Below are 10,520 nucleotides of genomic sequence, written 5' to 3' on the forward strand. Positions count from 1 at the left end.
AAGAATAGAAATGTTGATAAAGGAAATATGACGTAATTATAATGATGCCAAGTGGGGCACGTGTTAAACCACGAGAAAGTATGGATCGAACCAGTAAAGGTCAAAATTGTTCAGGGCAGTTATGACCTAAGATAAAAGATGTTCTAAGTATGATTGAGAGTCAGTCGTGACATTGATTAACCTCTAAAGACCGAGGCAATAACTTATGGAAAAATGGTGATATTTTTTTTACTCATCAGATTTTAAGGAAAACATCTTCACATAAGCAGTGATTGAAATGAGGTAGAAAATTTATTCGGAGATGGTTAAAATGACATTGTCTGTAAGGAAATTTTACTATCAGGAAAGGCCAAAGAGGTGGCCGACACCTTAAAGGTAAGAGGATAATTATAGGCGCTTGTGCCAAAGGAATACAGTGATGATGGTTAAAGCTGTGAAGGTTGTATTATGGTTTGGAAGATTGACATTCCTTCTGATGACTGTGCAATACCCAACCATAATAGTACTTGGTAAAGGTTTAATTCGTGTAATCGCCATGAGCATGCTATCTATCTCAGAAGGTACTATCTTGAGATCAGCCAGGACCATGTTTCAAAAAGGACTAGACGAACCTTTGAGTTAAGTCTTCTATTTAAGGCATATGATTAAGAATGGTATTAACCTGCTATCGTTGCTTTGATTGAAACTCTTCTGCAATTTTATCTGCTTCATGTCATGAAAGTACGTCAGAATTTGGAGTGTTCTTCATGAATTATGAATGGTGATTATGTTAACTCCTTAGAAGAATTCTATACGACATGTATGGACTCCGTATAGTTAGCTATTAAGACTTCATGGAAAATAAATGATTACAGTAGGTCAACGGTGGACCCTAGTAGTGCAGCAATGATTCTGCGAGTAATGAGTCGATTACAACCGTGAGAGTTGTATTGGAATGGATGTTGAGATTAAGTACCACTAATCGGGTTGTGGTGATGTATAAGTTATCATTGATAAACTAATTAAGTAGATTATCTACCTATTGAATACTTATTCCTTCTTATCAATAGAGAGTCGTATTACTATACGAGGAAGGTTGCGGTGCAAGCATAGAATTCTAAGTAACGACGATGTATAAAATGAGATTCCAGATTTGATTTTCGATGTCGAGGGAGTTTCAAAGGTGATTGAGGATAAGCTCGAGGAAGAGCATGGGTCCATAGAATGATGGACGGAATAGCAAAAATATTTAAGCATGCAAAATGTGATGCGATAATACTTGATGATTGATATATATACATATAAGTTTTGTTCTCCTATGACAAACCTCTATAGTTCAGAGGTAGGTTCCAAGCCAGATATTTTGTGGCAGTATATTTTTTTTCATATATACAATTCTCTTCAATTCGTTCTTTTCTCTTCTTTTCATTTCATATAAGCTGAGAAGAACAACCCTTTCAGAAGGGGAGGTATTGCCGAATGACTGTCTATCTGTGTGATAGAAGCCGAGTAGGATACCATCTATTATTTAATTGCTTGTCAAGTACTAAAGGCTGGCCACCTTCTGTACTAACTATGCAATAGAAGAAGTGTTTATGATTATAGTGATCTCTCAATAAATTCCTTTACTTCTATATGATGGATCAAGCTTTCGAAGATAGAAGCAGCTAGAAGGGAGTAGTATCAGTGTAGTGGTATTCTGATTCTAACACGTTCGTGATACTAAGGTTGGCGTGGTTATTAAAAGGTTATAGAACACTATCGAGCAAAAGTGTAATCAGTATAGTATCATGTACGGAAGATAGTAATGACTACGAACTGGAAAAGAATGGGTAGTGAGAAGCAAAAGCTCTAATGCTAAAAGCTATAATGAGAGTCTGTGCAATAAACTTGAAAGAATTTGGAACTTGAAAGAAAGGACAAATAATAGGAAATAGGGGACCTAGTAATGTTAAAGGTATCCCTTGGAAATGATTGATGAGGTTCAAAAAGAAAGGAAAGCTAAGCCTACGAATTGTTGGACCCTTTGAGGTATTAAGACGTATTGGGAAGTTAGCATACGAGCTAGCCCTACCCCCGAACATGTAGCAAGTCATAACGTGTTTCACGTATCAATGTTAAGGAAGTGTAATTCGGATGCCAGATAAATAGGGGCATTTGAGCGCATAGACATGCAACCAGACGTAACCTACATGGAGCAACCAGGAAGGGTTATAGATCAAAAATGGACAAATGCTTAGGAGAAGAGTTATTAAACTAGTCAGAGTTTGATGGTAGAACCAAAATGTGGGAAAATTACGTAAGAGTTAGAAAGTGCAATGCTAAGAAAGTATCCCTACTCATTTTCTATCTGATTCCGGGATGAAATCCTTTAAAGGAGGGGAGACTGTAATAACCCCAATTTTTGGAATTTTGAAACCCTTATGAATATTGTTTTGCTGATTATGCTGAATAAGGAAACTTTTCATGCCACACTATGTAGGGGTTCTTTTATTGATCTTCTGGGATATTATTAGTACTCTATGTGGTATATAAGTATATGTAAAGATCGTCAAAATTCAAATCTGAACACTTTGATTTTTCCCGAAAATCCACCAGATACCGAAAGAATTGAGTATAAGCTAACAGGATAAAAAGATTTAAATTCAAGGATTATAAGAGAGGATCATAAAAGGAATATAATGTATTGAGAAAGGTTAAGGAAACCCAAGTAATAAGATCCCGGGTGTGATCCCTAAAACGATAAACGAAAACGAAAGTTAAGCGAACCGTATAACAGATCAGCGGTCATTAGCCAAGTAATTAGAAGCTAATCAAAGAGGTTAGTGGGGATGATGTCATCAAACCAATAAGAAGAGGACAAAGGTAGGAGGGTGACATCACATGGTGACATAAGCATGACGAAGCAAAGTGTGTTGTTGGTTGAATTAGAACCACACAAAAGTTACCATGGTAAAAAGGTAATAAAACAAAACAAAACAAATCAAAAAACAACCACCAAGCCAAAACATTTCATTTTCACCAAAAACAAAAAGCTATCTCACCATTCTTCATCAAAGCTCTCGGCTTTTTCTTCTTCTTCAAAGCAAGAAATTCAAAATCCTAGTTCCAAGCTTTGATAATTAGCAAGGCAATTATCTAAGACTCCTTATGCATAGATATAGCTATCCTATAAGTTTGAGCTCCTAAATCATTCACAATCTCTTCCTAAAAATCATGGAAGAAGATGGTGAATAGTGTTTTTCAAGAACTAAAATTTTTGTTCTTGAGTTTTTGTTTAGATTAAGCTTGGATAAGGACTTTTAAGGGTGATTCCAAGCTAATTACTTGATTCTCCACTCTCCAAGGAAGGTATAACCCCTCCAAACCCTAACTTTACTTGAGTATTAGGTTTAGGTTTTTTGTTATAATTCATGAGAGGCTTGATTGTTGTGTATGTAGAGGTTAGTTGGTTTTGTGAAGTTTTTGGAGTTGTAATTCTTGGATTGTTGATTAATGAACTTAAGTATAGCTTAAATTCATGTTTGAGAATAGTATAAATTGATAATGCTGAGTTGTTGGGGCTGTTATGGTGAAGTATGGATGGAGTTTTGATTGGGATTTTGATTGTGGGTTGATTGAGGGTTGGTTTGGAGTAGTATAAATTTGGGTAATCGCGTAAACATAGCCGTCGTAATGTCCGATTTACTTTAGACTGTTTTTGTTCTTAACATTTGGACCCGTGAACTCACAGCTAGGTTTTGACCATTGCCATGATTAGATAGTTCATGTTACGAGCTTCGTTTTGATATGTGGTTCGTTTGATTCCGATGTCCGTTTTAGGAGAAACGACCGTTTTAAGTAACGTCATTTCGCGAATGAACCATTACCCTTCGCCTTACTTTGAAACATAGGTTAAAGACCTAAAAGGACTAATTGGAGTATGAAACATTTATGTAAAGTGTATTAGGCAGTTGGTAAGGCACTCGTGAAAGAATCGCCTTAAAAATTTTAATGGTTAATTTATTAAAAATGGTGGAGCCGAGGGTACTCGAGCGACTTAAGAGAATCAGTAAGCGCAAAGCGAGCGTTAGAGTCTAAATTGGTTAAAGTATAGATTTATAAGTGACTTTGGTTTAATTCTAACTTATATGTTGTTTATAGGTTACCAGACTCGTCCCAAGCCATTTATAACCCCCAGTCGCTCAGGCAAGTTTTCTAACCGTTATACTGTTGTTGTGATGTATACATTTGTACATGCATTATCTTGTGATAGATGCATAATGGTTATTTAGCAAATTCTTGCGATATATTATAGCATGTGATATGGTATATATGCATGCCTGTTTCGTAATCTTGATATATATATATCTGTTGATTCAGTTGATAATACATATGCTAGAGATACGCGGTAAATTGCATATACCCTTAGTATAGGGGACCCAGAGGTGAACATTTTCTAAAACCGGGAGTCGATGCTCCCGAGTATAATATATATATTTATATATATATATGAATAGTTTTTAAAACTATGAATCAAATAAGGTTTATTCGATAACTTTATTTTATTAATGAATATTATTTTGAATATTCATTCGAGGGCTTATGACCCCGTTTATTTTATTATTGAATATTATTTTAAATATTCATTTGAGGACTTATGACTCCGCTTAATTTATTAATGAATATTATTTTGAATATTTATTCGAGGACTTATGACTCCGCTTAATTTATTAATGAATATTATTATTTGAATATTCATTCGAGGACTTATGACTCCGATTATTTACTAATTATTATTCTTAATTTTATTAAAGAATAATGTGTCGATAATCAAACTTACTTTTGATTATTCAAATAAAGATATTACTTTCGTATAAGTATATCTTTGGTTATTTAATATTCATTTCAAGTATAAGTTTTACAACTTCTACTTCAATTATTTTTATAAAGATTATTCTTTATGGGAATATTATTTAAATAATAATATTCAGATATTTTCTAATATATTGGGACTGATTTATTTTATTAAATCAGCATCACTCCAAACATTCTTAAAAATGTTTTGCGAGTCTTCAAAATGATTTTAAAAGTTAGAGCGGATCCCAAAACTTATTTTTATATTTAAGATCCTCCTTTCGAAGGGGATTTAAATACTCGCTCAAAACCTGAGGGATCCGGCTCTGTTGTGTACTGTATATTCGCAACAAGGTTGCTATTTTGATAAAAGAATTTTTGATTACTTACCCAACACTCGGGAAGTAAAATTCTTGGAACAAGTTAATCCATTAATAGGCATCGCCTGGGAAATATCAGTGAGTTCTCCTTTCCAACTAGATACGTCTTCTTGGTGGAGTCGTATCAACAAGTTTCTACTTGGGAAAGGGGGAACGAGCTTTATGTTTCAGAGTCATGGATTTCATCTGAACTAAGAGTGACGTAAGTGGTCGAGTGGCGCCGACCTAGCCTTATTATATTGGCCCAAATGGCCCGGAAGATCCGCTAAGATGGTCCATTCCTTAGGAGTCCAGTGTTCGGTTGACAAGTAAATCCGACAGGTTCTCCTCTACATGTAAAAAATGGTAGGGTTGTACTACTGCGACTGATCATCGTAAGTGGTCTTCCTGGCATGACAAACTCCCGTAATGAGTTCATCAACACTACCCAAAGCACTTCAATAGAAAGGCTACGGTTGGGCGATTGTTGAGTGTTGGCAGGGTCAAGTTTTCAAAATGATGTTTGCATCAAATGAAGTATCTCATAACTTCATTTTATTTTGATGATATTGTAAAGATTGATTCTATACAAGTTTTGTCTTGTAGCTTAATCTATGGGATGAACTATTTATACATTGAACGGTGGTAGTTCAAGTAGTATTCGAAAAAGATATAAGTATATTGGAGTATCTTGTAACTTCATCTTTTAAACTTATATCTAGTTAATGATTGTCTTATGAATGACAAAGGTTTCAGAAAAACGTTGAGACAAGGTTAGATATATGAGATCACCTTGCAATGATATTTTTATAAAGTTATAAACTGGAACTCTGTGGATGTTATACATGTCAGAGGATTTCAAATATTGTGAAAAGTATATATATATACTGAATATTTTGCGACTTGGTCGCGTTAAGATATCAAACTTGGTTCATTTCTTCTTGACCAAGACTTTCTTGAGTACTATGAGAATGCTCATATATTGTTAATCATTATACATATTATTTTGGTGGGCTTGTTGCTCACCCTTGCTTTCTTCTTTCATCACACAACAACAGATAGAAAAGATGAACAAGACCAAGCTTCCAATTTGTAAGCGGTTAGAAAACGTTCCGCAGTTTTCCGGAAGCATTGATGCCGCCGTAGCTGAGGTAGGAGCTACCAATAGGCTAGGTTTTCAACTATTGATGAACCAGACTTATGTATAATATGAATTGTAATAATGGCAAAGAAATGTAAATTTATTTAGAAACCCTTTTGAGGTGTAATGGCTTATAATTGTGGAATAAAATGACTTGTGTTATTTTTTGGTAGTCATCTCTGAGACTATAACTTGTGGTGTGTGTGTTTATTGTGGGGTCACAGTACAGAGTAGTTGATTGTTTATTAAGATTGGGTGTTATTAAGGGAAATGGAACTCGTGACAACCCGAATCCCCGACCCCGGATTTGGGGGTGTTACAGCTTTGATGGACTATTCTCAGCCTAAGATCAATGACATTCAGTCAAGCATCATCAGGACATCCATCAGGGCTAACACTTTTGAGATCAAGTCAAGCACGATTCAGATGATACAGAACTCAGTTAAGTTTGGGGGTTCTCCTACTGAAGACCCCAACATGCACATCAGGGATTTTATCGAGATCTGCGACACTTTCAAGTTCAATGATGTGACTGAAGGTGCTATCAAGTTGTGACTCTTCCCATTCTCTCTAAGGGATAAAGCTAAGTGATGGTTACATTCTCTACCAGCAGGGTCTATCGCCACTTAGGAAGATCTTGCTCAAAATTTTCTCACTAAATTCTTCCCTATAGCGAAGACTGCTGTAATCAGAAATGCTCTTACACAGTTTGCTCAGCAAACTGGAGAATCTCTGTGTGAGGCTTGGGATCAATATAAGGAGATGGTAAGGAAGTGCCCACACCATGGCATGCGTGATTGGATGAATATAAACTATTTCTATAATGGATTGGGTGCTACTTCTAGACTGATGCTCAATGCAGCATCAGGAGGAGCCTCGTGGGCGAAGAGCTACGATGAAGCTTATGAAATAATCGAACTGATGGCTGCTAATGAATACCAGAATCCTTCTCAGAGACTGACTCAGGGAAAAGTAGCCGGAATTCTGGAGTTGGATGCAGCAACTGCTATAGCTGCCCAACTTAAGGCTTTGACGGTGAAGGTGGACACTCTGGCTAATTACAGAGTTAATCAAATCGCTAGTGTCTGTAAAGTTTGTGCTGGTGCCCATGAGACTTATCAGTGCAAAATTTCTAGTGAATCAACTCAGTTCGTGAGCAACTTTCAGCGTTCGCAGCAACCTGTGCCAGCCACTTATCATCCCAACAACCGCAATCATCCTAATTTCAGTTGGAGCAATACTCAGAATACGGTTCAGCAACCTTATTAGCAGTATCCAGCTAAGCAGTACAACCCCCTTGGTTTTCAGTAATCGCAATATGCACCAAGGCAGCAACTCCAGCAGCAACAAGCTAATAAAAAATCTGAATTAGAAGATTTGAAGCTTATGTGCAAAAGTCAAGTTGTTTCTATCAAGACCTTGGAAAATCAAATTGGACAAATTGCTAATGCCTTGCTAAATCGTCAACCTGGTACATTACCTAGTGACACTGAAGGGCCAGGAAGGAAGGAAGCTAAGGAGCAGGTAAAGGCAATCACTTTGAGGTCTGGAAAGGTTGCGAATCCCGAACAAACTTAAGTGTCGACTGAAGAAGCTAGGGCTGAGAAAGAAATAAAGCAGCAGGAAGTAGATGTAGAACCAAGGAAGAATACTGTTGAGCACACTCCTCCTGAAGGTAATACAGGGGAGAAACTGATCTATCCTCCACCGCCTCTCCCTAAGCGGCAGCAGAAGAAAAAGCTGGACAAGCAATTTGAGAAGTTTCTGGAGGTGTTCAAGAAACTTCATATCAACATACCTTTCGCTGAGACTCTTGAGCAGATGCCTAGTTACACAAAGTTTATGAAAGGTATTCTCTCTCGGAAAGTGAAGCTAGATGATTTAGAGACTGTCGCTCTCATGGAAGAATGCATTGTTGTACTGCAACAGAAGTTTCCTCCAAAACTTAAAGATCCAGGAATCTTCACTATTCTGTGTACTATTTGAAAAGTGTCTTTTGACAGATGCTTATGTGACTTGGGGGCTACCATCAATCTAATGCCTTTATCAATCTTCAAGTAGTTGGATTTACCTGATCCAAAACCGACTTATATGACTTTGCAGTTGGCCCACCGTTCTATTACATATCCGCGAGGTATTGTGGAGGATGTCTTGGTCAAGGTTGATAAACTCATCTTCCCTGCTGATTTCGTAATTCTTGATTTCGAGGAGGATAAGAAGATTCCCATAATCTTGGGAAGACCTTTCTTGGTGATTGGCCGAATCTTGATAGATGTGCAGAAGGGTGAGCTTACAATACGAGTGCTGGATCAGGATGTAACTTTTAATGTGTTCAATGCTATGAAATTTTCTACAAAAAATGAGGAGTGCTTAAAGGTAGAATTGGTTGATTCTGCAGTAACTTCGGAACTTGATCAATTGCTGAGGTCTGATGCCTTAGAAAAGGCCTTATTGGGGAATTCAAATAGTGAAGATGATGAAGGTGAAGAGCAATTGCAATATCTAAATACTTCTCCCTGAAAGAGGAAGATTTATATGCCTTTTGAATATCTTGGAATGGAGGAATTAAACAAAGCTCATAAACGCCTCAAGCCATCTATTGAGGAAGCTCCCACTCTTGAGTTTAAGCTTTTATAGGTGATGCATCTACTCTGCCTGTGATTATTGCATCCGACCTTTCAGGTATTGACGAGGAAAAGCTTCTGAGGATTCTGAGAGAGTTCAAATCGACAATTGGTTGGACTATAGTAGATATCAAGGGAATCATCCCTTCTTATTGCATGCATAAAATTCTGCTAGAAGAAGGTAGCAAGCCTACGGTTAAGCAGCAAAGAAGACTTAATCCGATCATGAAGGAAGTAGTGAAGAAGGAAATTCTTAAGTGGCTAGATGCATGGATCATCTATCCTATTTCTGAAAGTTCATGGGTAAGCCCGGTTCAATGTGTGCCAAAGAAAGGTGGAATTACTGTGGTAGCAAATGAGAAGAATGAGCTTATTCCTACACGAATAGTCACGGGGTGGAGAGTTTGCATGGATTATAGGAAGCTGAACAAGGCTACAAGGAATGGTCACTTCCCTCTTCATTTCATTGATCAGATGCTTGATAGATTGGCTGGTCATGAGTACTATTATCTTCTGGATGGCTATTCGGGTTATAATCAGATTTGTATCGCTCCAGAAGATCAGGAGAAGACTACCTTCACTTGTCTATTTGGTACTTTCGCCTTTAGACGAGTTTCTTTTGGTCTGTGTGGTGCACCAGCCACATTTCAGAGATGTATGATCGCCATCTTTTCTGATATGATTGGCCAGAATTTGGAGGTGTTCATGGACGATTTCTCTGTATTTGGCGATTCTTTTGATGAATGCTTGCAAAATTTTGGACACATTCTCAAAAGATGTGTTGAGACCAATTTGGTTCTCAATTGGGAGAAATGTCACTTAATGGTGCGACAGGGCATTAATCTTGGGCACAAGGATTCTAGTAAGGGTCTTGAGGTGGACAAAGCCAAGGTGGGGGTTATTGAAAATCTTCCTCCACCAATTTCTGTTCAGGGAATTCACAGTTTTCTTAGTCATGCGGGGTTTTATAGGCGTTTCATCAAAGACTTCTCTAAGATTTTAAAGCCATTGTACAGTTTGCTAGAGAAAGATGTCCCTTTCAAGTTTGATGACAATTGCCTTGTAGCTTTTGAGACATTGAAGAAGAGTTTAATCACGGCACCTATCATAACTGCACCTGATTGGAATGAACCTTTTCAGATTATGTGTGATGCAAGTGACTATGCAGTTGGAGCAGTTCTTGGGCAGAGGAAGAACAACATATTTCATGTGGTCTACTACACTAGCAAGACCATAAATGGTGCTCAACTGAATTATAATACTACGGAGAAAGAACTTTTGGCTATTGTCTATGGTTTTGAGAAATTTCGATCTTATCTACTTGGGACTAAAGTGACAGTTTTCACTGATCACGCTGCAATTCGTTATCTCGTCTCAAAGAAGGACTCGAAGCCTAGATTGATTCGATGGGTTCTTTTGCTTCAGGAATTTGAACTAGAGATCAAGGACAGAAAGGGGACTGAAAATTAAGTCGCTGATCATCTCTCGCATTTAGAGAACCCTAATGCTACTTCATTGGATAAGACATTGATAAATGAATCCCGACGAGAAGCTGTTTGGAGTGCAAGAAGAAGAACTGTG

At 37.3% G+C, this 10,520-nt stretch overlaps 1 non-coding gene across 1 annotated transcript; it reads right to left on the bottom strand.

The window, feature by feature from the left end:
* Positions 1-6,999: 6,999 nt before the first annotated feature.
* On the bottom strand, positions 7,000-7,106 carry LOC141722887 (small nucleolar RNA R71). The gene has a single exon (XR_012575885.1). It is a non-coding gene; the product is annotated as a small nucleolar RNA R71 (small nucleolar RNA).
* Between the last annotated feature and the right edge of the window lie 3,414 nt (positions 7,107-10,520).

Source organism: Apium graveolens, chromosome 4, assembly GCF_009905375.1.
Source record: "Apium graveolens cultivar Ventura chromosome 4, ASM990537v1, whole genome shotgun sequence".
Classification (NCBI taxonomy): domain Eukaryota; kingdom Viridiplantae; phylum Streptophyta; class Magnoliopsida; order Apiales; family Apiaceae; genus Apium; species Apium graveolens.